This window comes from Triturus cristatus, chromosome 8 (assembly GCF_964204655.1).
Source record: "Triturus cristatus chromosome 8, aTriCri1.1, whole genome shotgun sequence".
Lineage (NCBI taxonomy): Eukaryota > Metazoa > Chordata > Amphibia > Caudata > Salamandridae > Triturus > Triturus cristatus.
The window spans coordinates 793,431,175-793,457,495 of record NC_140591.1 but is presented as its reverse complement, the minus strand read 5'-3'; positions in this window follow the sequence as shown (position 1 = coordinate 793,457,495).

Genomic DNA, 26,321 nt, shown 5'->3' with positions numbered 1-26,321 from the left:
TTACTACAGTGGAAGTGGTAAGGGAACTGACCACAATCTACATATTTCAGGACTGCACTTTTGAGTCAAAGTCTGACTCATTTAATCAAAGCATAAGCAAAAACTGCCTTCCAATGCTACTAAAACTTGACAAAAAGACAGGTTTTAAAACTGTTATCTGTCAGCAAATACACAATGTTACCAAATACTTCTCTCACAGTGGTTCCCAAATGCACACAGACTCACAGTGTGATTCTAGACAAGCAACACTATCCCTAGCAGCTTACAAAAACTCATTCACTACTGTGCAAGGGGTAAGGAGACTACACACAATCCAATCAACATATGAAAGTACAGCACATTAGTGTGAAAGCATGACTCATTTTATCAATGCATAAGCAAAGACTGGCTTCTAATGCTACTAAAACTTGACAACATGACAGGTTTTAAAACAGTTATCTGTCAGCAAATACACAATGTTACCAAATGCTTCTCTCACAGTGGTTCCCAAATGCACACATACTCACTGTGTGATTCTAGACAAACAACACTATCCCTTGCACTATACAAAAACACATTTCTTCATCTAGAAGGAGTACTACATTTTAGTATAGAAAAATAACTCATTTCACAAATTCATAAACAATGACTGGTTTCTAATTCTACCAAAATATAAAAACAGCACAGTTATCTGTCTGTAAACACATGAAAAACACAAATGCTTATCACAGAATGGTTTCTACATGCATACACACTGTCAATAAGTACTCCCTACACTTTAGCAGGAGAAATACATTAGTCTGATTAAAATAAAAATAGTCTACATACATCCCCTCACAATTAAATAACTCACCTTTCAAATTGTTTTGTAGATTAAGAAGTATATCAGTCACACACCAGATTTTCTTTTACAGAATCTCTGCACTGTGCACCTCTCAGCAAAAACAAAGAATGGAAAAGTTTCCCTTTCATTTTCCACACATATACATGTAAACATCAAATCACAATCCTTCACACATAAATTCAAAAGCAAACACACATTTCGATTGGTTAAACATTTCAACCCTTTCCAAATGAAATACATTTCAACCCTTCCCCCAATCTGCCTTCTGCCTGTTACCATAGAAACAGGTCATGGAACACTGCACTGAGCACACAGGTCACAAGTTCAGCACACAATGTTGCTAAACAAGACAGCAAGTGTGCTTGACTTTTCAACATATCAGCTTATCATATATAATGTTCCTTACAATCAGTTTTTGTTAACCAATAAGAATCATACCTTTAAAAAACAGAAATATACACCCTACCTTTCAGTGTAGAAATTTGTCATACAACCAATGATTTCTTGTCTTTTTTCAAAAATGTTTTACTTGGATCCGCGCACCCAATGCGAGAGAATCCGTGCACCCAACACGTTAGAATGGCCGCACCCTGCGCGCATTTCGCCGTTTTTTTTTTTTTTAAAAAGGGGGCCCCAGGGGGTCCTTCTAGGACCCCCTAAGCACCTCTAGAGGGCCAGAGTATTTCCACTCTGCCCCTTTATATGTTTTACACACTTATTTGCCTTGCTTCTTCAGCCTCGCTTCTACCGAGGCAGAAAATGGCCACCAACAGTTCCTGGTTTCGAATGTAGACAGACACTCGACAGCCAATTAGCATTCAGCGCGATCGGGAGGGTGTGCACTCGGTTCGGGGAGGGTGCGCTTACGGTGCGGGCAGGGTCCGCGGATCCTCCCAGGCCATAGAACATCACTAACATTTTAACCCTAATTTTCTTAGGAACTACTGAACAGATTCACACCATTTATGCAAAAGACACGGGTCTGAACTGAGGACTACCTCTTTGCCAAATTTGGCGTCATTCCGTTCAGCGGTTCGGGCTGTAGCTGTGACAACAGATCCTATGGGAAATTGCATGGGGAAAATGCGTTTTGGGACCCCCCTTTTTTCTCGGCCCCTGCTAGACGGATCACAGCAAAACTTTCAGGGTAGGAGCGGAGCCCAGCTGGCAAAAATTTTGGAAAATTTCGCGAGGATTCATCAACCGGCGCCAGGAATAGAATGTTGCAGATTTCCTATGGAAATAGGTCCTAACTATAACTATCTACTGGCGACTGAATTGGTAAAATACCAATCAAGCCAACCTGAAATGAGTAAAAGCAACCCCTGACACAGTGTTTCGCTCTAATTAGAGCTCTTCAGAGAGGTATAGCTTTGTCCAGACACAAGGGAGCACCCAGTATAAGTCAAAGAAATACCCTTTCAGGTATAGAGTGACGAATAAATTATGCAAAAAAGAAGCAGAGAACTTTGGGTAGTTCTCAAGTTTAGATGGAAAGCAGCTCCTGTATGGAGCACTCTCAACACCAGCGACACTCTAGATCTGCTCACCTCAAATGTCTGTTTTTCTATCAAAATCTTTAAGCATAGGATTAGCACAGTGCCATCCACGCCGAGATAGAAAAGGACAAAGTCTTTTGCCATTTGTACAGCAAAGTATTCAAGCATAGGACTAGCACAGTGCTGTCCTTGCCGAGCTGTAAAATGACAAAAGCCAATTACCACTCCAGGCACAGTATTACAGCTTTGAATTGGTAAAATACCAATCAAGCCAACCTGAAATGAGTAAAAGCAACCCCTGACACAGTGTTTCGCTCTAATTAGAGATCTTCAGAGAGGTATAGCTTTGTCCAGACACACAGGAGTACCCAGTATAAGTCAAAGAAATACCCTTTCAGGCGTAGAGTGACAAATAAATTATGCAAAAAAGAAGCAGAGAACTCTGGGTCGTTCTCAGGTTTAGTTGGAAAGCAGCTCCTGTATGGAGCAGTCTCAACACCAGCGACACTCTAGATCTGCTCACCTCAAATGTCTGTTTTTCTATCAAAATCTTTAAGCATAGGATTAGCACAGTGCCATCCACGCCGAGATAGAAAAGGACATATATATATATATTATCTACTGGCGGTTGCCAGTAGATAGTTAAAGTTAGAACCATGTTTCCATAGGAAAAGCATTTTTGATTTGCTTATAACTTTGGTACCCTTTGACGAATCTTTACGAAATTTTCCAAAAAGTTCCTTATTTTAAGTCAGCTCCTATCCTGAAAATTTGGGGGGTGATTCATGAAGGGGGGCTGAGAAAAAAGGGGGGTCCCAACATGTATTTTCTCCATGCAATTTACATGGGAAACTTTAGACAAGGCTACAGGTCAAACTGCTGAACGGAATTATGCCAAAATTGGCAGGGAGAAAGGTTCTGGTCCAGAAAGCACAAAATGGGGTAAGTCTGTTCAGTTGTTTTAGATAAATATCAAAATTTACAGATATCGATATTTGAGAATTCTGACATCTGATTGGCTGAGGCGTTACGAGCATGAGTGTTCGGCTCATTGGCTGCGAACTGTTGAAACTAGGAAGTGTTGGCAGCCATTTTGTGACTGAGTTGAAAGGCGTAGGGTGAAAAAAGAGAATAATTGTATAAGAGGGTATAGTAGGAACACTGTGGTCTTAGTTTAAGCAGTCTGTACGGTGTAGAGGGAGGGAGTTTGAATGTTGCATAGGCCGTGGAAATTACATCTGCAGAACAATGGTGCGCGGTATTGCGGCAAGGTTGCGTAGGCTCTGGAAATCCCGTCGGGAAAACAATGCGCCGTATTGCGGCAAGCAGTGTGTAGGGTGCACACACAGGTAGTGTGAATGTGCGGTATTGCGGCAATGTTTAGTAGGCTGTGTAACGGTGCACACACAGGTAGTGTGAATGTGCGGTCTTGCAGCAATGTTCAGTAGGCTGTGTAAATCATATCGGGAAAATAACAATGTGCCATATTGCAGCTTTCCTTTAATAAAATGTGCAGTAATGTTTACTTATAATGCGGTGTTCACTTTTATCACGGACAGTGTCACTTTCTTAGACGAAATGTAATATTATGTGAGAGTGCGTACTCTGTTCCTGTGTCCGGAACAAAATTCACATTTAATTGGCTGAGGTGTTTCATCAACGAGCTCAATGTTCATTGGGTGGCAACCATTCAAAGTAGAAGTATTGCCAGCCATTTCCTTCCCATCCGCGGAGTAGCAGGGACCTCTGATTGGCTGACGTGTTCCAAGCAGGACCTTCCCAAGCTTAATATTCATTGGCTGCGAACCATTGAAAGTAGAAGTGTTGCCAGCCATTTCCTCCCCTTCCGCGGAGTAGCAAGGATATCTGATTGGCTGACGTCTTCCAGGCATGATCTTCCCAAGCTTAATGTTCATTGGCTGCAAACCATTGAAAGTAGAAGTGTTGCCAGCCATTTCCTTCCCATCCGCGGAGTAGGAGGGACATCTGATTGGCTGACGTGTTCCAAGCAGGAACTTCCCGAGCTTAATGTTCATTGGCTTTAAACCATTGAAAGTAGAAGTGTTGCCAGCCATTCCTTCCCCCTCCGCGGAGCATCAGGGACATCTGATTGGGTAACGTGTTCCAAGCAGGACCTTCCCAAGCTTAATGTTCATTGGCTGTAAACCATTGAAAGTAGAAGTGTTGGCAGCGATTCCCTCCCCCTCTGCAGAACACCATGGACATTGTATTGGCTACAGTGTTCTGAGTACAAGTTTGCTCATTATTGGCTGGGAACGGTTCACTGTTGTGAACCATTTTGTGACGCACTTCAATGGAGTACGAGAAAACAAAGTAGTAGTGGGGAGGGTAGGAACACTATTAACTCGATATATTTTAAGGGCCATTTATATAATTGGCGTGGGGTGTACAAATCACGGCAGAAAAGTAACAAAGTGTGTTGCGGTCTTCTTTTTATTGAGTTTGCAGGTGGGATACTTCCCAGGAGCACTATTTACTTATAATGTGGTGTTTACTTTTCTGACGGGGAGCTGTGGTTGCGCAGCAAAAATTTCAGTCTAGGTTTGAAACAGTTTTTATTAAGCAATTACAAATAACATTTCTTTGGAAACTGAAGCTGTATATATCAAAGGGGTGACAAATAAAAACGTAATTCATAAAATATCTCTTAAGCGTGGCCACACCCTCCCTTTTTTTCTGCTATAGTTTGTAAAAGTGTTGCCCCATATTCTTTATAATATAAGAGGGCATGAGTTACTTTTAGATAAAGTAGAAAAGAAGTGCTAAAAGAAACACTCCCGCACTACTTCATCTCAGGTCAGAAAAACAATAAAAAGTTAAAAAACAGTTACACACAAATGACTTTATATTTCATACAAATGTACGCTTTATCATTTATAAAAATTTCCATTCTGTAGAATTCGGGAAAGTTCTGTCGTAGTGCTTAGGGGTCGCTCACTGCTCCGCTAACAAATCACATACTCCTTTAAGAACATATAGGATAGTAGTATAATAATATACACTACTGGTTCCTGAGAAATTTAAAAATAAAAAATATCGATATCTTGTGATCACGGTGGATCCGCAAACCCTCCCAAGCATGAGCTTCATTTTGATAGGCTGTCAAAACTCCAAACCAAGAAGTGTTGGCAGCCATCTTGTGGCTCAGTAAAACCGAGTCACAAGAAAAAAGGGAATAAAATGATAAAAAAAAAGAAAAGGGGGCAGGGTAGATACACCTTGACCCCCTGGGCCTGGTCATGGGGTCCCACAGGGACCCCCCAGGGCCCAAAAAAACATTTTTTTCAGCGGGATGCCCTCTGGTTGCACAAATCCCGCTGGAAAAAAATTGAAGGGCAGGATATCATTTTAATGAGATCCTGGTGGGGCCATATACCGGGAGCAATATGCAAAATATATGTAGGAGCCGAGCGGGCCCCCACAGCCCCGGGGACCGCCAACTCCCCAGAGCTTTATTAATTATGGGAGCGGGAGGCCTCACAGACTCCCCAAAGCCCTAGGGACCACCACCTCCCTGTGGCTTTTATTTATTTAGAGGGCCTCTCAGACCCCCCCAAGCCCCGGGGGCTGCCACCTCTCTGGGGCTTTACTTAATTATGGGGGGCCATGCAGGCCCCCCAAGCCCAGGGGACCACCACCTCCCCGGGGCACTATGCAAAATATATGAGGGGGCACACGGGCCCCACAGCCCCGGGGACCACCACCTCTCCGGGGCTTTACTTAATTATGGGCGGAAGTGGCCTCACGGGCTCCCCTGGTCCCAGGGACCGCCACCTCCCTGTGGCTTTTATTTATTTAGGGGGCCTCGCAGACCCCCCAAGCCCTGGGGGCTACCATCTCCCTGGAGCTTTACTTAATTATGGGGGGCTTTGCAGGCACCCCAAGTCCCTTGGACCACCACCTCCCTGGGGCACTATGCAAAATATATGCGGGGCCACGCAGGTACCCACAGCCCGGGGGACCACCACCTCTCCTGGGCTTTACTTAATAATGGGCGGTGGAGGCCTCACAGGTTCCCCTAGCCCCATGGGCCGCCACCTCCCTGGGGCTTTACTTAATTATGGGGGGGCCGTGCGGGCCACCCCAAGCCCTGGGGACTGCCATCTCCCCGGGGCTATTCTGAAATGTAAGTGTGGGGTGCCTTGAGCCCCCCCCCACACTGTCCTTGGAACCACCACCGTCCAGGGGCACTAATTATTGAAATGAGGGGTCCGTTGCCCCCCGGCCTGTGGACTACCACCACGCCGGGGCTTTAAACTTGTTGGGAGGGGGGGCCGGCTCGAGTAATGTCCCGGGGGGCCTACCCCAAGTACATTACAGTTTGCAATGACAGGGCGTGAGCACGGCTCCTGCCCTGTCATTGCAAACTTGTGCTTCGCTTCATGGAAGCGAGAGCAGCAGACCTGCTCTCACTTCGATGAAGTGAAGCAGTATTGCTTTTGGACAAGAGGAGCTGCATGTCAGCCGCTCCCCTTGTCCAAAAGCAATGCTGGCTCCCATGGGAGGTGGGGAGCCGGCAGGGACTGCAGGGGCATTGAAGCTCTCCTGTGGTCCCCAACGTGAGGGCATGCCCCAGGCGATGGGGTCCCCAGAGCAAAAAAAGCCCTTAGGGGGGATAAATGTTTTTTTTTGTACTAAATGGCAGGGCCTCAGGGGATGGGGTCCTGAGACAGAGTTTGAGGCATTTTATTTTTTCTCACATGCCTGGAATCGCGACTCCATCACTGTTCTCAGCATGGCCCTCGTGTAACTACAATGGGTTTGCAACTCCAGGCAAAATGTAAAAAGAGTATGTATGTTTTTTATAAAGTAACATTGACTGTTGGGTTATAGGGTGGCTCTAAAAAGAGCCCTTGCTTTCATTATGAGTTTGTTGTAGGTACATGTAAGTGTGGATGCACAGCTTAAGATTGTTGAGGAAGACTCTGGTTCCTTGACTCGTGAAGTGAACGCCATCACTTCTGCCGATGTCGTCCATATCAAAACATAGATTTTTGTTATAGATGGACCCCATTCTATGATCTCCGAGGTATGCAGAAACAGCTTTATTGACATTCTTCCTAGCTTTCTCAAACTCTGGACAGAATTGATTTGACCACTTCCATTTCTGTCTGTGACATATATTAGAGAATACAAGGACAGTTTGAGGCAAAAGCAACATACATTCTGCAAAGGTATCCTTCATTAGCATTTCCAGACCTAGCCCAGTAAATGTGCCAAGGTCATTGCCACCACAGTGCACAATCATGGGGTCAGGGGGTTGGAGATGCAAAAAGGTTTTAAACAACGTCAACAATTGGTTCCACTTTAATCCTCTCTGTGCAATCCATTTAATGTCCACATTTTGCAAACCTAGTTTTTTTTCAATACATCTCTGTTCAGCATACCTTTTGCACCGGAAAACATAGCTGTGCCCTACAATCTACACTGTGAGCATCTTGAAGGGATGTCTAGAAGGAATGAAAAAATGTCTGTACCTGAGGTAGTCAATTGGTAGAATGAGAGGTATCTAAAACTGTGGAGAACATGTTGTATTTTAAAAAGCTGATAAGTGATTGGCTGTTCATCAAGATTGCGCACTCAAGAATACGGTGCATGTTAGTTTGCTGAGATATCATGTTTGTGATTCATTATTAGAAAATGTTTTAAAGGTACAGTAGATACCATAAGGTAATATTTTGCAAAGGTCAACCACACCTGATGTTTGCATTAGTAATTGTGTGTTCTGAACTTGAAACTATGGTGAACTTGTGACCTGCCAGTACAGTTGAATGTTCCATGAACTGCTACTAAGGAAACTGGCATTAAGTAGAATGGGGGAAGGGGTGAAACTTAACTGTGGATTTAAAATGTGAAATGGATACTTAAATATAAGTGAAAAGTTACTAAATTAAGGTTTTCTAAGACAGTAGTATGTGTAGAAGTAGTGTGTTGTTGAGAAACTATACTAGTAATATTAAAAATAGGCTTTTGAACTCCTGCATGGATTTGCGGTTCCAACGCGGTTGAGTCGCAACTCCCGAAAATTACAGAACCAGTTTGGATACCATTTGAAGACTGTTAGAAAGGATTATTATGTCTAACCAATAGAAATGTTTTTTACAATTTGAAACATTGATGGAAGCAATGCGGTTTGATACTTACATTTATTTGAGTGCAAAAAGAGTGGGAAAGTTTGCCATTTCTGGTTTCATCCTTCTGAGAGAGGTGCATTACATTTCTTGTGTGAAAAAATAAATCTTTGAAGAGTTTCTGATGCTTGATATTCTGCAATACTACCTCAAACGTGAGTAACACATTTGTAAGGTTTATTATATATTATTCAGCACTGCTTTCTTGTTTCCTCTGCACTGATCTAATCACCCATTCAGTACTGCTACTCTCATGCAATTGCCCAGGCAGGACTCTTGTACTGAACTTTTTACTGAGGCACTACTCAGCCAGTCATGCATTCTCTCAGGCACTACCCACTACCCATTTATTTGTATGCTTTTTTGATATATGATGCCACTTTTAAAAGGTACAGACACATGCATGCATGCTCTCTGGAATATTGTGAGACTTTTAACAGATAGATTGAAAAAGTTGCTGCTTTGTATTTGGCTATGCCCAACACTCTGAGTAGTTGCTGAATAGTGAAGCTGTAGCCCAAAGTGAGGTTTAAGCCATGTTGGCAGAGGGATTAGTGATTAGGTTAGCTCGTATTGGTCTGTGGAGATGTATACTTCAAGTATGCAGCATAATTTTAGGTGTCTCTTTAAAATGGGAAGTGCAGTCTGTCAAATTTAAGGGACTTTTTAGAGACGGTAGAGCTATAAAACACTGGTATATATGTATTTGTATGTTTCTTTTACATATGATACCCCTAGGACAAGGTACATACATATGCATGCTTGTTTTTAGGAATGTAGCGAGCATTACATCTATATACTCAAGCACTAGGTGTGTACTGACTCTTTGACTCATGAACTTAACCATTCTTATTCAGTTATGCAATCAAGGAGGCACAACCTATACACAGTTTCAATCACTTAGATATTAACCATACATTCATGTAATCACCAAGACATTACTATTCCACTGAATCATTTACTCAGCCAGTACCTATGCACTCATGTATTCACTGAGACACTACTGATGCACGTATGCAATGATCCAAGCATTACCTTAATACTCATACTTTCTCAGAGGTATTTCCCGTACATTCATATATTGATCCATGTACTACCTCTGCAGTGATAGAATCACACAGGCAGTATCCGTGCACTCATCCATTAGCTCAAGCTCTACCCATACACTCATGCAATAAACCATGCTTTAGCCTTGTACTCATAGTTTCTCTCAGGTATTTTTCATGCACTGATGCAATCACCCAGGCAGTATCGGTACACTCATTCAATTATCCAGGCACTACTCTAGCACTGAACTATTGACTTAGGCAGTAGACATTTAGTGATCCATTTTGTTAGGCACTATGTATGCTCTCCATGTCACTGGAATCAAGCTATCTTGGCTGAAGAGGGGTGAAACCCCGAAACCGGTCCTAGGATACTTGTTTACAGTCCAGGGAGGTTCTGGCTTGGCAGTTCGGGCTGGACTGTTCCCATGAGGCACAGGTTCAAGACTGATTTGCATATGGCTGGGTTCAAACTGGAATGGCATGGTGAGCAAAAAAAGATGGATTTAAGCCCAGATCTCTGTACTGAGGTGAATGTATGACATTGTTCTGTATTCTGTCCATCAACTGTTGTTTTTGCATTTGTCACCCCGAGTGGGACGGGTATGCTCAGACTTGAGTCCTGTGCTCTCCATGCCACTGGAATCAAGCTATCCTGGCTGAAGAGGGGTGAAACCCCAAACCCAGTCCTAGGATGCTTGTTTCCGGTCCAGGGAGGACCTGGCTTGACAGTTCGGGCTGGACTGTTCCCATGAGGCACAGGGTCAAGACTGATTTGCATATGGCTGGGTTCAAACTGGAATGGCATGGTGAGCAAAAAAACAATGGATTTAGGCCCAGATCTCTGTACTGGGGTGAATGTATTACATTGTTCTGCATTCTATCCATCAACTGTTGTTTTTGCATTTGTCACCCCGAGTGGGACGGGTATGCTCAGACGTGAGTCCCGTGCTCTCCGTGCCACTGGAGTCAAGCTATCCTGGCTGAAGAGGGGTGAAACCACGAAACCGGTCCTAGGATGCTTGTTTCCGGTCCATGGAGGGACTGGCTTGGCAGTTCGGGCTGGACTGTTCCCATGAGGCACTGGGTCAAGACTGATTTGCATATGGCTGGGTTCAAACTGGAATGGCATGGTGAGCAAAAAGACTATTGATTTAGGCCCAGATCTCTGTACTGGGGTGAATGTATGACATTGTTCTGCATTCTGTCCATCAACTGTTGTTTTTGCACTATGTATGCACTCATCCAATGATCCTACCATTACTCTTACATTAATCCTTTTACCCAGGCACTACTATGCAGTCATACAGTTAAGGAGAAACTACCTATACACATACTTCCCCTCTTCCCTCTTTCAGCACCTCTCTTGCCTCTTCCTGCACTTCTCTTGCCTCTTGTATACCTTTCTTGCCTCTTTGAGCACTTCTCTTGCCTGTTTCTGCACCTCTCTTGTTCCATCTGTACCTGTTGTCTCTTTCTGCACCTCACATGCTTCTTTCTGCACCCTCTTGTCTCTTTCTACACCCCTGTTCCCTCTTTCTGTATCCCTCTTGCCTCTTTCTGCACCCCTATTCCCTCTTTCTGCACCTCTCATGTCTGTTTCTGCACCTCTCTTGCCTCTTTCTGAAGTTCTCTTACCTCTTTCTGCATCTCTGTTGCTTCTTTCTGTCCCCCTCTTGACCCTTTCTGCACCTCTGTTGCTTCTTTCTGCAGTTTTCTGGCTTCTTTCTGCACTCCGTTTCCCTCTTTCTGTACTACATTTCCCTCTTTCTGCACCTCTCTTGCCTCATTCTGTACCCCTGTTGCTTCTTTCTGCACTTATCTTACCTCTTTCTGTAGCCCTATTGCGTGTTTTTGTACCTCACTTGCCTCTTTCTGCACCTCTCTTTCCCCTTTCTGCAGTTCTCTTGCCTCATTCTGCACCCCTCTTGCCTCTTTCTACACCTCTCTTCCCTTTTTCTGCACCCCTGTTCCTTCTTTCTGCACCTCTCTTGCCTCTTTCTGTACCTGTCTTGCCTTTTTCGGTGCATCTTTTGCCTCTTTCTCCACTTCTCATACCTCTTTCTGCACTTCTCTTGCCTCTTTCTGCAATTCTCTTGCCTTTTTCTGCACTTCTCTTGACTCTTTCTACATTTCTCTTGCTCCTTTCTGGACTTCTCTTGCCTCTTTCTGCAACCATCTCAACTCTTTTTGCACCTCTGTTGCTTCTTTCTGTACTTCCCTTGCTTCTTTCTGCTTCTTTCTGCACCCAGGTTGCCTCTTTCTGCACTTGTCTTCCCTCTTTCTGCACCTCTCTTGTCTCTGTGCACCTCTGTTGTTTCTCTCTGTACCTCTTTGCCTCTTTCTGTACTTCTCTTGTCTCTTTCCTCACCTCTGTTGCTTCTTTCTGCACTTCTCTTCCTTCTTTCTGTACCTCTCTTACTTCTTTTTCAACTCCTTTTGCCTCTTTCTGCACCTCTTTTTTTATGTACCTTACTTGTATTTTTCTACAATTGTTACTCCTTCTGCACTTATTTTGCCTCTTTCTGCACCTCTCTTGCCTCTTTATGTACATCTTTTGCTTCTTTCTGCATTTCTTACATTTTTCACTAACTGTATTATTTGAGTATTTCATTTTGCTGTTTGTACACCTTTTTTTTCTTTCTCCTTTTTGCTGTGTGAATATCTTTTCTTCCGATTTTGCAGTTCGTTTGCTCGTTTTTATACTTTTCTCTTGTTATGTGTCATAAATGCAATAGGAATTTATTATAATTGTGTGCTTAGTTGTTATTTTAAAAACTGAAATGTTATTAATTTTAAAATTGTAATTGATGTACCAAAATAATAAAACAGTGTTTGTTTTTTAGGAAGATATTTTAATTGGATTATAAATAAAAGATGGCAAGAAAACATGAAAAGAGAAGAAAAAAAAGAAACAGAAGTACTTAAAGAAAACTATAAAGAGTGGAGTAGAAAAACACCAAAAGGATGCTGAGGATAAAGTGTCTTCTGGTAAGAGAAATAAAACATTTATTTAAAAAGTTGTCGAGAGATTGATTGATCAAAATACTAATTAAAGGAGAACATAATTTTTTAGAACAAAGGAGAAGCAATTAAAGAAACACAATGGAAAAGAAACACATGTGACAAAAAGGCAGAAACAATTTAAAGACACACGTGTATGTATGTTTCATAATTAAAAATGTATTAAAATATTGTAAAAAGTATAAAAAAGCAGAATATAAGAAGAAGCAACAGATTTAAAGTGTAGTAGATACTGCTTTTGAATTGAAACGAAAATTAATTATATTGGTATTGAAGAGAATGAAAACATTGAATAAAACAATGCACTTTATGAATGAGAAAAGAAAAAGAAAAAGACTGATTAATAGAGATAACTTTTGCAAAGCTTTTTCTGGTGAATGGAACCACACTTCTAGTACTGAGCCTTTTTTTAATAAAGAAACCTATTTTCAACAAAATACATTAGTTCATACAGTTGATACCAGTGGTCGTTGTTATGAGATAAAAGATGGTTGTCCAAATGAAAAAGAAAAGATTGTTCCTAGAAATGTGGAGCAAGTGATAGCTGAAGAAGTTCAAGGGAGACGTGCACAAGCTCCAGTGTATAAGTGGGATTGTAGTAGTATTAGTAGTATTCAACAGGAATCCATTGATATAGTACGAGTTTTCTTACCACAATATGCCCAAAAAAGTGTTAAACAGAAGATTAAGATGTTGCAAAGACTAGATCCATGTAAAGTAAGAAAATATGCTAAACTGAAGGGTCATTCTCTGGCTTGTCTTTCTAGAAATGTGTGTAAAAGTACTTTTAATCATTTAAGAATGTTAGAAGTACATCACACAGAAATGCGGAAGTTAGTAAAGAGATTGTATTACGTAAAAAGTCCTGCATCTTTAAGTGAAATGAACACAGCTCTTTTGCATGGTTCAGTATCGGATGTAAAAAAAGTTTGAAATGATATACAGTTTTGTTTCTTTGGTTCACAAGAGGAGTGTAGAGAAAGTTAGAGCTTGATAAATGCAGGTGTTGAAGAACAGGTGGAAGATATTAGTACTGAGACGTTTGCAGAAGAAATTACAAAGCTTAAGATACTTTCATGTGAAAAATCAAACTATGGGGCTCATTAGGATGGCGGATGGACTGGAGTCCGTCCGCCATCCTGGTGTAAACCGGGACCGTCCGCCATGCATGCAGCGGTCCTGCACACTGGATGAGGATGCGACCGCCACCGTAGCGGTCGGATCCTCCATCTTAACATTGCGGCGGTTGCTGCTGACAGCAGCACCCGCCACAATGCTAAAATGCCATGGTGTGCATTTCACAGCACTACGAGGCAGGCACTACACGGTGCTGTAAAATATAGGGGAGTACGATGGATACCCCCCAAGTGCACCCTCACCTCCCCCAACACAAGGGTGCCCGTAATGGGCCCCCAAATCCAATATCCGCCAGCCTTTCATGAAAAGGCTGTCCCCAGCCTTCATCATAATTTGGTGTACGGTGCCTGCTAGGCACCGCCACCATTTTATCAGTGAAGACCGCTCTGCCAGGCAATCTGGAGGATTACCTGTGGCGGTTCTGTGGAGGACGGTCTTTGCGACCACAACGGTTGAGGTGAGATTCCCCCCGCCATCCTAATTTGGCAGGGGGAAAAACTTGCGTACGGAAGGACCGCCACCGCATGGCTGGCAGTGGTAGTCCTTTCTCCATCCTAATGAGCCCCTATGATTGTATTTGTTGCTGGCGTACTCACTATGGAAGTCAAACTAGGAATGTTGAAGTGTATTTAAAAAGTGAAAAGGAAAGCAATTATAATTGGGAGCAATTTGGTGCTTATTTGTTGGTGGAAGGTCGTGTTGAGTTGGGCACTGATCAACATATTTGTAAATATTGTTACAACAAATTAGGATTCCATACAATAAGGAGTTTCAGGGGGAAAAAACAGATTAGGTTGCCCCCCACTCGTAATCATAAACCACAACAATTAGGCCTAATCTGTTATGGCAACACTTTTTTAATTACTTCATGAGTGGGATTGGAAGTATATTTTCTTCCTCAACAACAACCCTTCACTTTATTGGGAGTATTGTCCCTACTCATAATCGCCATACATTTTACAGCTAAAAGAACCAACCTATGAGTCACCAGACACTGAGTTCAAGAAAAATACCCCATACTTTGACAGGTATATATGACACACAAATGTGTAACAAAGTGAAAAATGTGAAAAAACGAGGTAGCACCTCATGTGCGTACCACCAAAGGGGGCTTGCTGGTTGAATAGCACCAGTTATGCCCACGTTTATCATCATAGGTTGCTACCTTGCTACCTCGTGAAAAACAAAAATCAGTGTCCAGAAAACCAATGAAACAGGTGAACATATGTGTAGCAATCACACAATTCAACCCCATGTGATTAAAATTGAGATAAGCCCCACAGTCACCAATAAACCACTTTATTCTGAACTTGTGGGCTTATTCAAAACAAAAACATACTGCATGTTTGCAGACCAAATAATGTTGGGCCGACATGTTTCATTGCCTGTCAATTGTTGTGGCCATTTCTTCAGGGCACGAGAACTTCGTCCACCTCATCAGGACCCTTATTGTGAACACCCAGTTACTGTTTAAACAAAGGGATGTTTGTTAAAAGCACATCCAGCCAGTACAGAATTCTAATTATAATTCATGCATTCAAACTGTATAACTTTATCACCAGGCATCTATATTCTTTGTATTTACCCGGTAGTAGCCAAGGCCCCTCGTACCAGCTAGCCACCTCGTCACACAGGAGCTATCAGACCATAATAGCCCTGTTTCTTAAAAAGACACTTATGTTGTCCTTATTCTGCAAGGAAAAACATATTTTAGCAACTTTGTGTGGGACCTTCTCCTCAAAATGTATTGACTAAAGGTGAATGAAAACAATCGATAGGATCACTTAATGACCCCATTCAAGTTAGTGCGCCACCTTTACATCATGCCCATGTACTAATATCAAAATGTAACCAGACCACAGTAGCCTCATTTATCCACACAGCGAGAAACCACTTTCACCTTATGTCCAAAGGGCACGGCATATAACTTTCAGAATTTATACTGCGCCCGGTAAAGCTGGCTTCGGTTTCCATAATTTATATCTCCCAACATAACAAAAGTTCTTGGGAACACACACGATCTTTTTTCAATAAGGACATTCACTGTTTCACCATAGCTCTTTATTTAAACTGTAACGATCTTACCTCGCCTTGTCATACAGACGAGCCTTGTCTCATTTCAGCATCACGCCCAGACGCGTTCTCCTCATTTAAAAACCGGCAGGAAAGCCCGGGGAAACGCCACGTTTACAGATCAAGTGATCGACATTTCGCTAGAGGCGCCATCTTGGATTGGTACTACAAGTCATACCCGACAATTTGGTAAATATCTTAAATACATATTCTGAATCAGCCATATTCTTATGAAGCGAGTATTCAGCATTTTCTCATTCAACATACAAATTGTTTAAGATCGTTCCGTTTAAAAAAAATTATTTTCACCCAGCCTGAGTTTGTATAACACACCATCCAGCTAGAATGGCCAAGACTAAGTACCACAACTCTAGATCTACAGCTTCAAGAGAATTGTTACAGAATATATAAATTAAAACAAATATGCAGTAATCGGATATGATGGATATTTGGTGAAATATGCCAAAGGAAATCTTATTAACCACAGAAAACTCAGTTGCGAAACTCCAGATAAAAGGGAATTTTTCTTCTGCAACTCTTCAAGCCTTGGTGTAGTGAAATGGAATTACTTGGAGATTTTGACTGCTATGAAGATTCTTTTAATGCATGTAAAGCTAACATTCAATGCACCATTTTCCCTACTTATCTACAAATGTTAAAAGAAGAGATTGAACAAGAAACTGCTATAGCAGTTGAAATAGCTAGAGACAGTTCTCAAGAAAGTGTAAGTTCCGCTCCAATAAGTCAAGATCCACTAGGACAACAAATTATTGAAAACGAAGCAGCAATAGCCATGAATGAAGTAGAAACTGCAATGTAACAAGCACCACAGGATAATATTGAGATAGGAAACTTGGAAGAAGAACTAAATATTGAACAAAAAGAAATATATCAGCAAGTGACAGGACAGATACAGCATGGTTTGCTACATGAAAAAAAGCGAATGCCAATGCACATCATTTAAACCTATTTGAATGTACATCAGTGTTCAAGCTAAAGCAGGAAAATGTTTCTTAATTAAAGTTTTGACCAGTTATATACACAAAACTACTGAATCACATTTATCTTGTGTTGTAACAGCTCCAACTGGATTAGCAGCACACACCATTAAAGGGATTACTTTACATCGATTACTCATGCTACCAGTTGAACATGAAAACAAATTGGAATATCAGAAGCTATCTGAGGAAGCTTGTTATGAAGTTTCAAGAGTAATGAAAAAATGAAGCTTTCAATCATTGATGAGGTGATCATGGTCTCAAACTTAGTGCTTGCCTTTGTACATTTAAGAATGCAACAGATGTTAAAAAACAGATTATGATGTTCTGTTTGGAGGAAAATATGTAATTGTATTCACCGATCTACTACACCTTACTCCTGTAAAAGAACAACCAGTTTTTAAAGCACTTGTCCATGAAGACACTGGGAAATCTTTGGGAAGTATTGGAAATGTGAATATTTGGTTACATTTTGAATATGAAAAACTTATTAAGGATATGCGACAATCAAGTGATGAAGTTTATGGAAATATCCTTAAAGATATAAGAATTGGTGTTTTGACAAAACATGGTAAACAAGCTTTACAAGGTTGGCTACTAAGGAACTTGTTTACAATCGAAAACATAGCACCTGAAATAATGAACCAAAAAATTGGAGAAAAGAAGTCTATAGTTTGCCTAATGCCTACACTGCACGAGTGTTCTACATTCAATCAAGAACTTTTGAAATTGGAAAAACAACCAGTAGTGAAAATGGAAGCTATTGATATAATGGAAAATTAGGGAGTTACTATTCTTCTCTCAGAGAAATTGGACTATTTGGAAAAGTCTGTATATAAGACTGCAGGTTTAGAAATGACTTTACATGTATGTGTAAACTTTCAGGTAATTTATGGCATCATTTAAATGTAGAAGAAGGTTTAGTAAATGGAGCTATGGGAAAAGTTGTTGATTTTGTACATTTTCAGAAGAGATATTGAATTGAGTTTTTGAACATTAAATTTGATCAGATTGAAGAAATAAAACAGATTGGAGGTTGTGCTGTACGTTTTGTGCTTTTAAAAGCCTTGTATGTTCATAGAAAACAGTTTCCTCTTTCTTTTGCATATGCAGTAACCATTCATAAATCTCAAGGTTTAAGTGTAGACAGTGCTTTGGTAAATATTGGAAGTACAGTATTTAAAGAGGGCATGGCATACATTACATTATCTTGAGTAAGAACATTATCTGGTTTGTATTTGATTGGTTTTTATGAGAAAAAGATTAGTGCTGATGCAAATTGTGTAAGAGAGTACAATCAGTTAAGAATACTTTATGCTCCTAACTTAGGTGAATATCCCGTATATGAGAAACGTGTAGTGTGTCCAAAATGGAAATATGACAAACATTCTACTGAGATTCAAAAAAAGAAAACAATTCAAGAGAATCATGAAGGTGCAAAGAAAATGAAAATGGACACTGTTGATTATATTGTAGGATACCAGTTAGAAAATAGTTCAGGAATCAACTGATTTGCCAATGTTATTGTGAATGTTGTGTTTTATCTAGAAGATCTTCATCATGGAATTATGGAAATTCTAGAAAAAAGATTCTGTTCTTTAATACATTATATTTTTCAAAAGTTGGTAACTGACAGAAGTAAAATCCATACTGCTTCTGGCATTTGGTATCTTTTGTATATATGTATTGATTCTTTGAAATTTAAACTCAATATACAACAAGATGCACAAGAATTTCTAATCCTTATCCTTGGTGTATTGGAAGATGAAGGAATAGAAATTGAAAATGTATTTGTACTAAGTTACAGATGGGATCATAAGTGTGAAGAGTGTTCATTTTCTTCTTCTGCTGAAATAGACACTGAACGATTCATATACTTGATGATTACAAATCAGAATCTTTTAACAAATTAGTAAAAACAGCTAATCAAGATATGAAATGTTCTCATTGTAAATCAGAAATGTTGTCAACATTGTATATAGAAAGATTTGGAAAATATGTAATTTTAATGCTACAACGTTGCACAGCAAATGAAAGAAAATTGGAAACCATTTTAAAATTTTGGGGAAAGTCAAGTATCAATTTCAGGAAGAACTTTTAAAGCAGTGGCTATTATTTTCCATGATGGACCTACTACAACATCTGGACACTATGCTGTGTATTTAACGTAAAATAAAGGATGGACACATTGCAATGATGCCCATTTGGAATTCAAATGTAGGTTGCCTTACGAATTACCAAATTCATATCTGATATTTTTGATGCCAAAGTTTTGAAAACACCATTCGGCCGATTGGAAAAATGTGAACACGAATTAGCGAGTTTATTTTGGATATTTTCAATGCAAAAGTTTTGGAAACAATTTTCGCCTATTGGGAAAATGTGAACAATTAGTGTATAGATTATTGTTTGTGCTAATTCATATTGCATTTGGAAAATTGTGTTTAGAAACAAATAGTTTGAGAGAAAAAAAAGACATAATGTAGTTGAGGAATGTAATTAAGAAACTGTAGATAGGTAAACACATAGTTACACATGTTCTGAATAACGTTCAACACTGATTTTCTTTTTTTACAATCTTGTGGATTATTTTTTTCCCCGCTGTTGTATGATGATACTACATTGAAATGACTGTGTATGGTGAAATTCAGTAGAATCTGAGAACTGCAGAAATGAGAAACTGAAAACGGAATGTAATTCTAAAACTATGTTGTGTTCTTAAAAGTATAATATTATAGTCAATAACAGTTTTTCTTCTTTTTACAGAAATTAAGGGTGAAGTTTGAAAGGATTTTAAAGTCAGTTTACAACAAAACTACTTTAAAATAGATCCACTGGATTTTGTATCTACATTAGTAAAAAAGGAAATAAGAAATAATGTAATATGCATGATAATGTGAAATAATGTTTAGAGACAAGTTTATTGAACTCATCCATTCCCTCAAACACTAACCATGCACTCAACTTTGCACTCAGGCACTACTCCCATACTCATTCAATTTACCCAGGCACTACCCATGTACTGGTACAATCACCCAGGCACTACCAATGCACTCATGCAACCACTCACACACTATCCATGTATTTATCCATGCACTCAGACACTACCTCTGCACTCGTGCAATCACCCAGACAGTACCCATGCAGTCATCTATGCACTCAGGCACTACACATGCATTCATGTAATCTCACAGGCACTACCCATGCACTCCTCCAATCACTCAGGCAGTAAACATGCACTCCTCCAAACACCCAGGCACTACCCATGCACTCAAAAAATCCCTCAGGAACTTCTCATGCACTCAACCATGTACTCAGGCACTACCCCTGCATACTTGCAATCACTCAGGCATATGCACTTCTCCAATCACTCAGGCAGTAGCCATGCACTCATACAATCACACCGGCACTACCCATGCATTCATCCATTCTGTCAAATACTATCAATGCACTCATCTATGCCCTCAGGCGCTACCCCAGTACTCATGCAATCACACAGATACTACCCATGCACTCCTTCAATTGCCCAGGAACTACCCATGCACTTATCAATCCACTCAGGCACTACCCGTGCACTCTTGTATTCACTCAGGCAGTGCACATGCACTCCTCCAATCACTTAAGCAGTAGCCATGCACTCATGCAATCACCCAGGCACTACCCATGCACTCATCCCTTCTAACAAATACTACCCATGCACTCATCCATGCCCTCAGGTGCTACGCCTGCACTGATGCAATCACACAGGCACTACATATGCATTCCTTCTATCGCTCACGCACTACCCATGCAGTCATGCAATCACACACGCACTACCCAAGGACTCCTCCAATCAGCCATGCACTACCCATGTACTCATGCAAACAGCCAGACACCATCCATGCACTCAGACAGTACACATGCACTTGTCCAATCACCCAGGCAGTAGCCATGCACTCATGCAATCACCTAGGCACTACCCATGCATTTATCCATTCTGTCAAATACTCTCAATGCACTCATCTATGCCCTCAGGCGCTACCCCAGCACTCATGCAATCCCACAGACACTATCCATGCACTCCTTCAATTGCCCAGGCACTACCGATGCACTTATCCATGCACTCAGGCACTACCCGTGCACTCTTGTATTCACTCAGGTGTTACACATGCACTCCTCCAATCACCCAGGCAGTAGCCATTTACTCATGCAATCACCCAAGCACTACCCATGCACTCCTCCAATCACCTAGGCACTACCCATGCATTCATCCATTCTGTCAAATACTCTCAATGCACTCATCTATGCCCTCAGGCGCTACCCCAGCACTCATGCAATCACACAGACACTACCCATGCACTCCTTCAATTGCCCAGGCACTGCCAATGCACTTATCCATGCACTGAGGCACTACCCGTGCACTCTTGTATTCACTCAGGTGGTGCACATGCACTCCTCCAATCACCCAGGCAGTAGCCATGCACTCATGCAATCACCCAGGCCCTACCCATGCACTCATCCATTCTGACAAATACTACCCATGCACTCATCCATGCCCTCAGGTGCTACCCCTGCACAGTTGCAATCACACAGGCACTACCTATGCAGTCCTTCTATCGCTCGGGCACTACCCATGCAGTCATGCAATCACCCAGACACTACACATGCACTCATCTGTGCACTCAGGCACTACCCTTGACCTCTTGTATTCACTTGGACAGTGAACATGCAGTCCTATAATCACCAAGGCAGTAGCCATGCACTCCTACAATCACCCCGGCACTACCCATGCACTTATCCATTCTGTCAAATACTACCCATGCACCCATCCATGCCCTCAGGCACTACTCCTGCACTCATGCAATCACAGAGGCACTACAAATGCACTCTTTCAATTGCCAAGGTACTACCCATGCAATCATGCAATCAACCAGGCACTACCCATGCACTCATCCATGCACTCAGGAACTACCCCTGCACTCTTGCACTCACTCAGGCAGTACACATGCATTCTTCCATTCACTCAGGCAGTAGCCATGCACTCATGCAATCACCCAGGCACTACTCATGCACTCCTTCAATCACCCAGACACTACCCATTCACTCCCCGATCACCCAAGCACTACCCATGCATTCATGAAATCACGTAGGCACTACCCATGAACTCATCCATGCACTTAGGCACTGTCCCTGCACTCATGCAATCACCCAAGCAGTACACATGCACTCCTCCAATCACCCAGACACTACCCGTACACTCATGCAATCACCCAGGCAGTACCCATGTGCTCATCCATGCACCCGGGACTATGCATGCACTCATGCAATCTCACAGGCACTACCCATGCACTCATCCAATCACCCAGGCAGCACATATGCACTCCTCCAAACGCCCAGGCAGTAGCCATGTACTCATGCAGTCACCCAGGCACTACCCATGCACTCATCCATTCTCTCAAATACTACCCATGCTCTCATCCATACCCTGAGACACTTCCCCTGCACTCAAACAATCACACAGGCACTACCCATGCACTCCTCCAATCACCTAGGCACTACCCATGCATTCATCCATTCTGTCAAATACTATCAATGCACTCATCTATGCCCTCAGGCGCTACCCCAGCACTCGTGCAATCACACAGACACTACCCATGCACTCCTTCAATTGCCCAGGCACTGCCCATGCACTTATCCATGCACTGAGGCACTACCCGTGCACTCTTGTATTCACTCAGGTGGTGCACATGCACTCCTCCAATCACCCAGGCAGTAGCCATGCACTCATGCAATCACCCAGGCACTACCCATGCACTCATCCATTCTGACAAATACTACCCATGCACTCATCCATGCCCTCAGGTGCTACCCCTGCACAGTTGCAATCACACAGGCACTACCTATGCAGTCCTTCTATCGCTCGGGCACTTCCCATGCAGTCAAGCAATCACCCAGACACTACACATGCACTCATCTGTGCACTCAGGCACTACCCTTGACCTCTTGTATTCACTTGGACAGTGAACATGCACTCCTATAATCACCCAGGCAGTAGCCATGCACTCCTACAATCACCCAGGCACTACCCATGCACTTATCCATTCTGTCAAATACTACCCATGCACCCATCCATGCCCTCAGTCACTACTCCTGCACTCATGCAATCACACAGGCACTACAAATGCACTCTTTCAATTGCCAAGGTACTACCCATGCACTCATCCATGCACTCAGGCACTACCCCTGCACTCTTGCACTCACTCAGGCAGTACACATGCATTCTTCCATTCACCCAGGCAGTAGCCATGCACTCATGCAAACACCCAGGCACTACTCATGCACTCCTTCAATCACCCAGACACTACCCATTCACTCCCCGATCACCCAAGCACTACCCATGCATTCATGAAATCACGTAGGCACTACCCATGAACTCATCCATGCACTTAGGCACTGTCCCTGCACTCATGCAATCACCCAAGCAGTACACATGCACTCCTCCAATCACCCAGACACTACCCGTACACTCATGCAATCACCCAGGCAGTACCCATGTGCTCATCCATGCACCCGGGACTATGCATGCACTCATGCAATCTCACAGGCACTACCCATGCACTCATCCAATCACCCAGGCAGCACATATGCACTCCTCCAAACGCCCAGGCAGTAGCCATGTACTCATGCAGTCACCCAGGCACTACCCATGCACTCATCCATTCTCTCAAATACTACCCATGCTCTCATCCATACCCTGAGACACTTCCCCTGCACTCAAACAATCACACAGGCACTACCCATGCACTCCTCCAATCACCTAGGCACTACCCATGCATTCATCCATTCTGTCAAATACTATCAATGCACTCATCTATGCCCTCAGGCGCTACCCCAGCACTCATGCAATCACACAGACAATACCCATGCACTCCTTCAATTGCCCAGGCACTGCCCATGCACTTATCCATGCACTGAGGCACTACCCGTGCACTCTTGTATTCACTCAGGTGGTGCACATGCACTCCTCCAATCACCCAGGCAGTAGCCATGCACTCATGCAATCACCCAGGCACTACCCATGCACTCATCCATTCTGAAAAATACTACCCATGCACTCATCCATGCCCTCAGGTGCTACCCCCGCACAGTTGCAATCACACAGGCACTACCTATGCAGTCCTTCTATCACTCGGGCTCTACCCATGCAGTCATGCAATCACCCAGACACTACACATGCACTCATCTGTGCACTCAGGCACTACCCTTGACCTCTTGTATTCACTTGGACAGTGAACATGAACTCCTATAATCACCCAGGCAGTAGCCATGCACTCCTACAATCACCCAGGCACTACCCATGCACTTATCCATTCTGTCAAATACTACCCATGCACCCATCCATGCCCTCAGGCACTACTCCTGCACTCATGCAATCACACAGGTACTACAAATGCACTCTTTCAATTGCCAAGGTACTACCCATGCACTCATCCATGCACTCAGGCACTACCCCTGCACTCTTGCACTCACTCAGGCAGTACACATGCATTCTTCCATTCACCCAGGCAGTAGCCATGCACTCATGCAATCACCCAGGCACTACTCATGCACTCCTTCAATCACCCAGACACTACCCATTCACTCCCCGATCACCCAAGCACTACCCAAGCATTCATGAAATCACGTAGGCACTACCCATGAACTCATCCATGCACTTAGGCACTGTCCCTGCACTCATGCAATCACCCAAGCAGTACACATGCACTCCTCCAATCACCCAGACACTACCCGTACACTCATGCAATCACCCAGGCAGTACCCATGTGCTCATCCATGCACCCGGGACTATGCATGCACTCATGCAATCTCACAGGCACTACCCATGCACTCATCCAATCACCCAGGCAGCACATATGCACTCCTCTAAATGCTCAGGCAGTAGCCATGTATTCATGCAGTCACCCAGGCACTACCCATGCACTCATCCATTCTCTCAAATACTACCCATGCTCTCATCCATACCCTGAGACACTTCCCCTGCACTCAATCACACAGGCACTACCCATGCACTCCTCCAATCACCTAGGCACTACCCATGCATTCATCCATTCTGTCAAATACTATCAATGCACTCATCTATGCCCTCAGGCGCTACCCCAGCACTCATGCAATCACGCAGACACTACCCATGCACTCCTTCAATTGCCCAGGCACTGCCCATGCACTTATCCATGCACTAAGGCACTACCCGTGCACTCTTGTATTCACTCAGGTGGTGCACATGCACTCCTCCAATCACCCAGGCAGTAGCCATGCACTCATGCAATCACCCAGGCACTACCCATGCACTCATCCATTCTGACAAATACTACCCATGCACTCACCCATGCCCTCAGGTGCTACCCCTGCACAGTTGCAATCACACAGGCACTACCTATGCAGTCCTTCTATCGCTCGGGCACTACCCATGCAGTCATGCAATCACCCAGACACTACACATGCACTCCTCTGTGCACTCAGGCACTACCCTTGACCTCTTGTATTCACTTGGACAGTGAACATGCACTCCTATAATCACCCAGGCAGTAGCCATGCACTCCTACAATCACCCAGGCACTACCCATGCACTTATCCATTCTGTCAAATACTACCCATGCACCCATCCATGCCCTCAGGCACTACTCCTGCACTCATGCAATCACACAGGCACTTCAAATGCACTCTTTCAATTGCCAAGGCACTACCCATGCAATCAACCAGGCACTACCCATGCACTCATCCATGCACTCAGGCACTACCCCTGCACTCTTGCACTCACTCAGGCAGTACACATGCATTCTTCCAATCACCCAGGCAGTAGCCATGCACTCATGCAATTACCCAGGCACTACTCATGCACTCCTTCAATCACCCAGACACTACCCATTCACTCCCCGATCACCCAAGCACTACCCATGCATTCATGAAATCACGTAGGCACTACCCATGAACTCATCCATGCACTTAGGCACTATCCCTGCACTCATGCAATCACCTAAGCAGTACACATGCACTCCTCCAATCACCCGGACACTACCCGTACACTCATGCAATCACCCAGGCAGTACCCATGTGCTCATCTATGCACTCAGGCACTATGCATGCACTCATGCAATCTCACAGGTACTACCCATGCACTCATCCAATCACCCAGGCAGCACACATGCACTCCTCCAAATGCCCAGGCAGTAGCCATGTACTCATGTAGTCACCCAGGCACTACCCATGCACTCATCCATTCTCTCAAATACTACCCATGCTCTCATCCATACCCTGAGACACTTCCCCTACACTCATACAATCACACGGGCACTACCCATGCACTCCTTCAATCACCCAGACACTATCCATGCACTCCTCCAATCACCCAAGCACTACACATGCACTCCTCCAATCAGCCAGGCACTACCCATGCACTCATGCAAACAGCCAGACACCATCCATGCACTCAGGCACTACCCCTGCACTCTTGCAATCACTCAGGCAGTGCATATGCACTCCTCCAGTCACCTAGGCAGTAGCCATGCACTCATGCAATCACCCAGGCACTA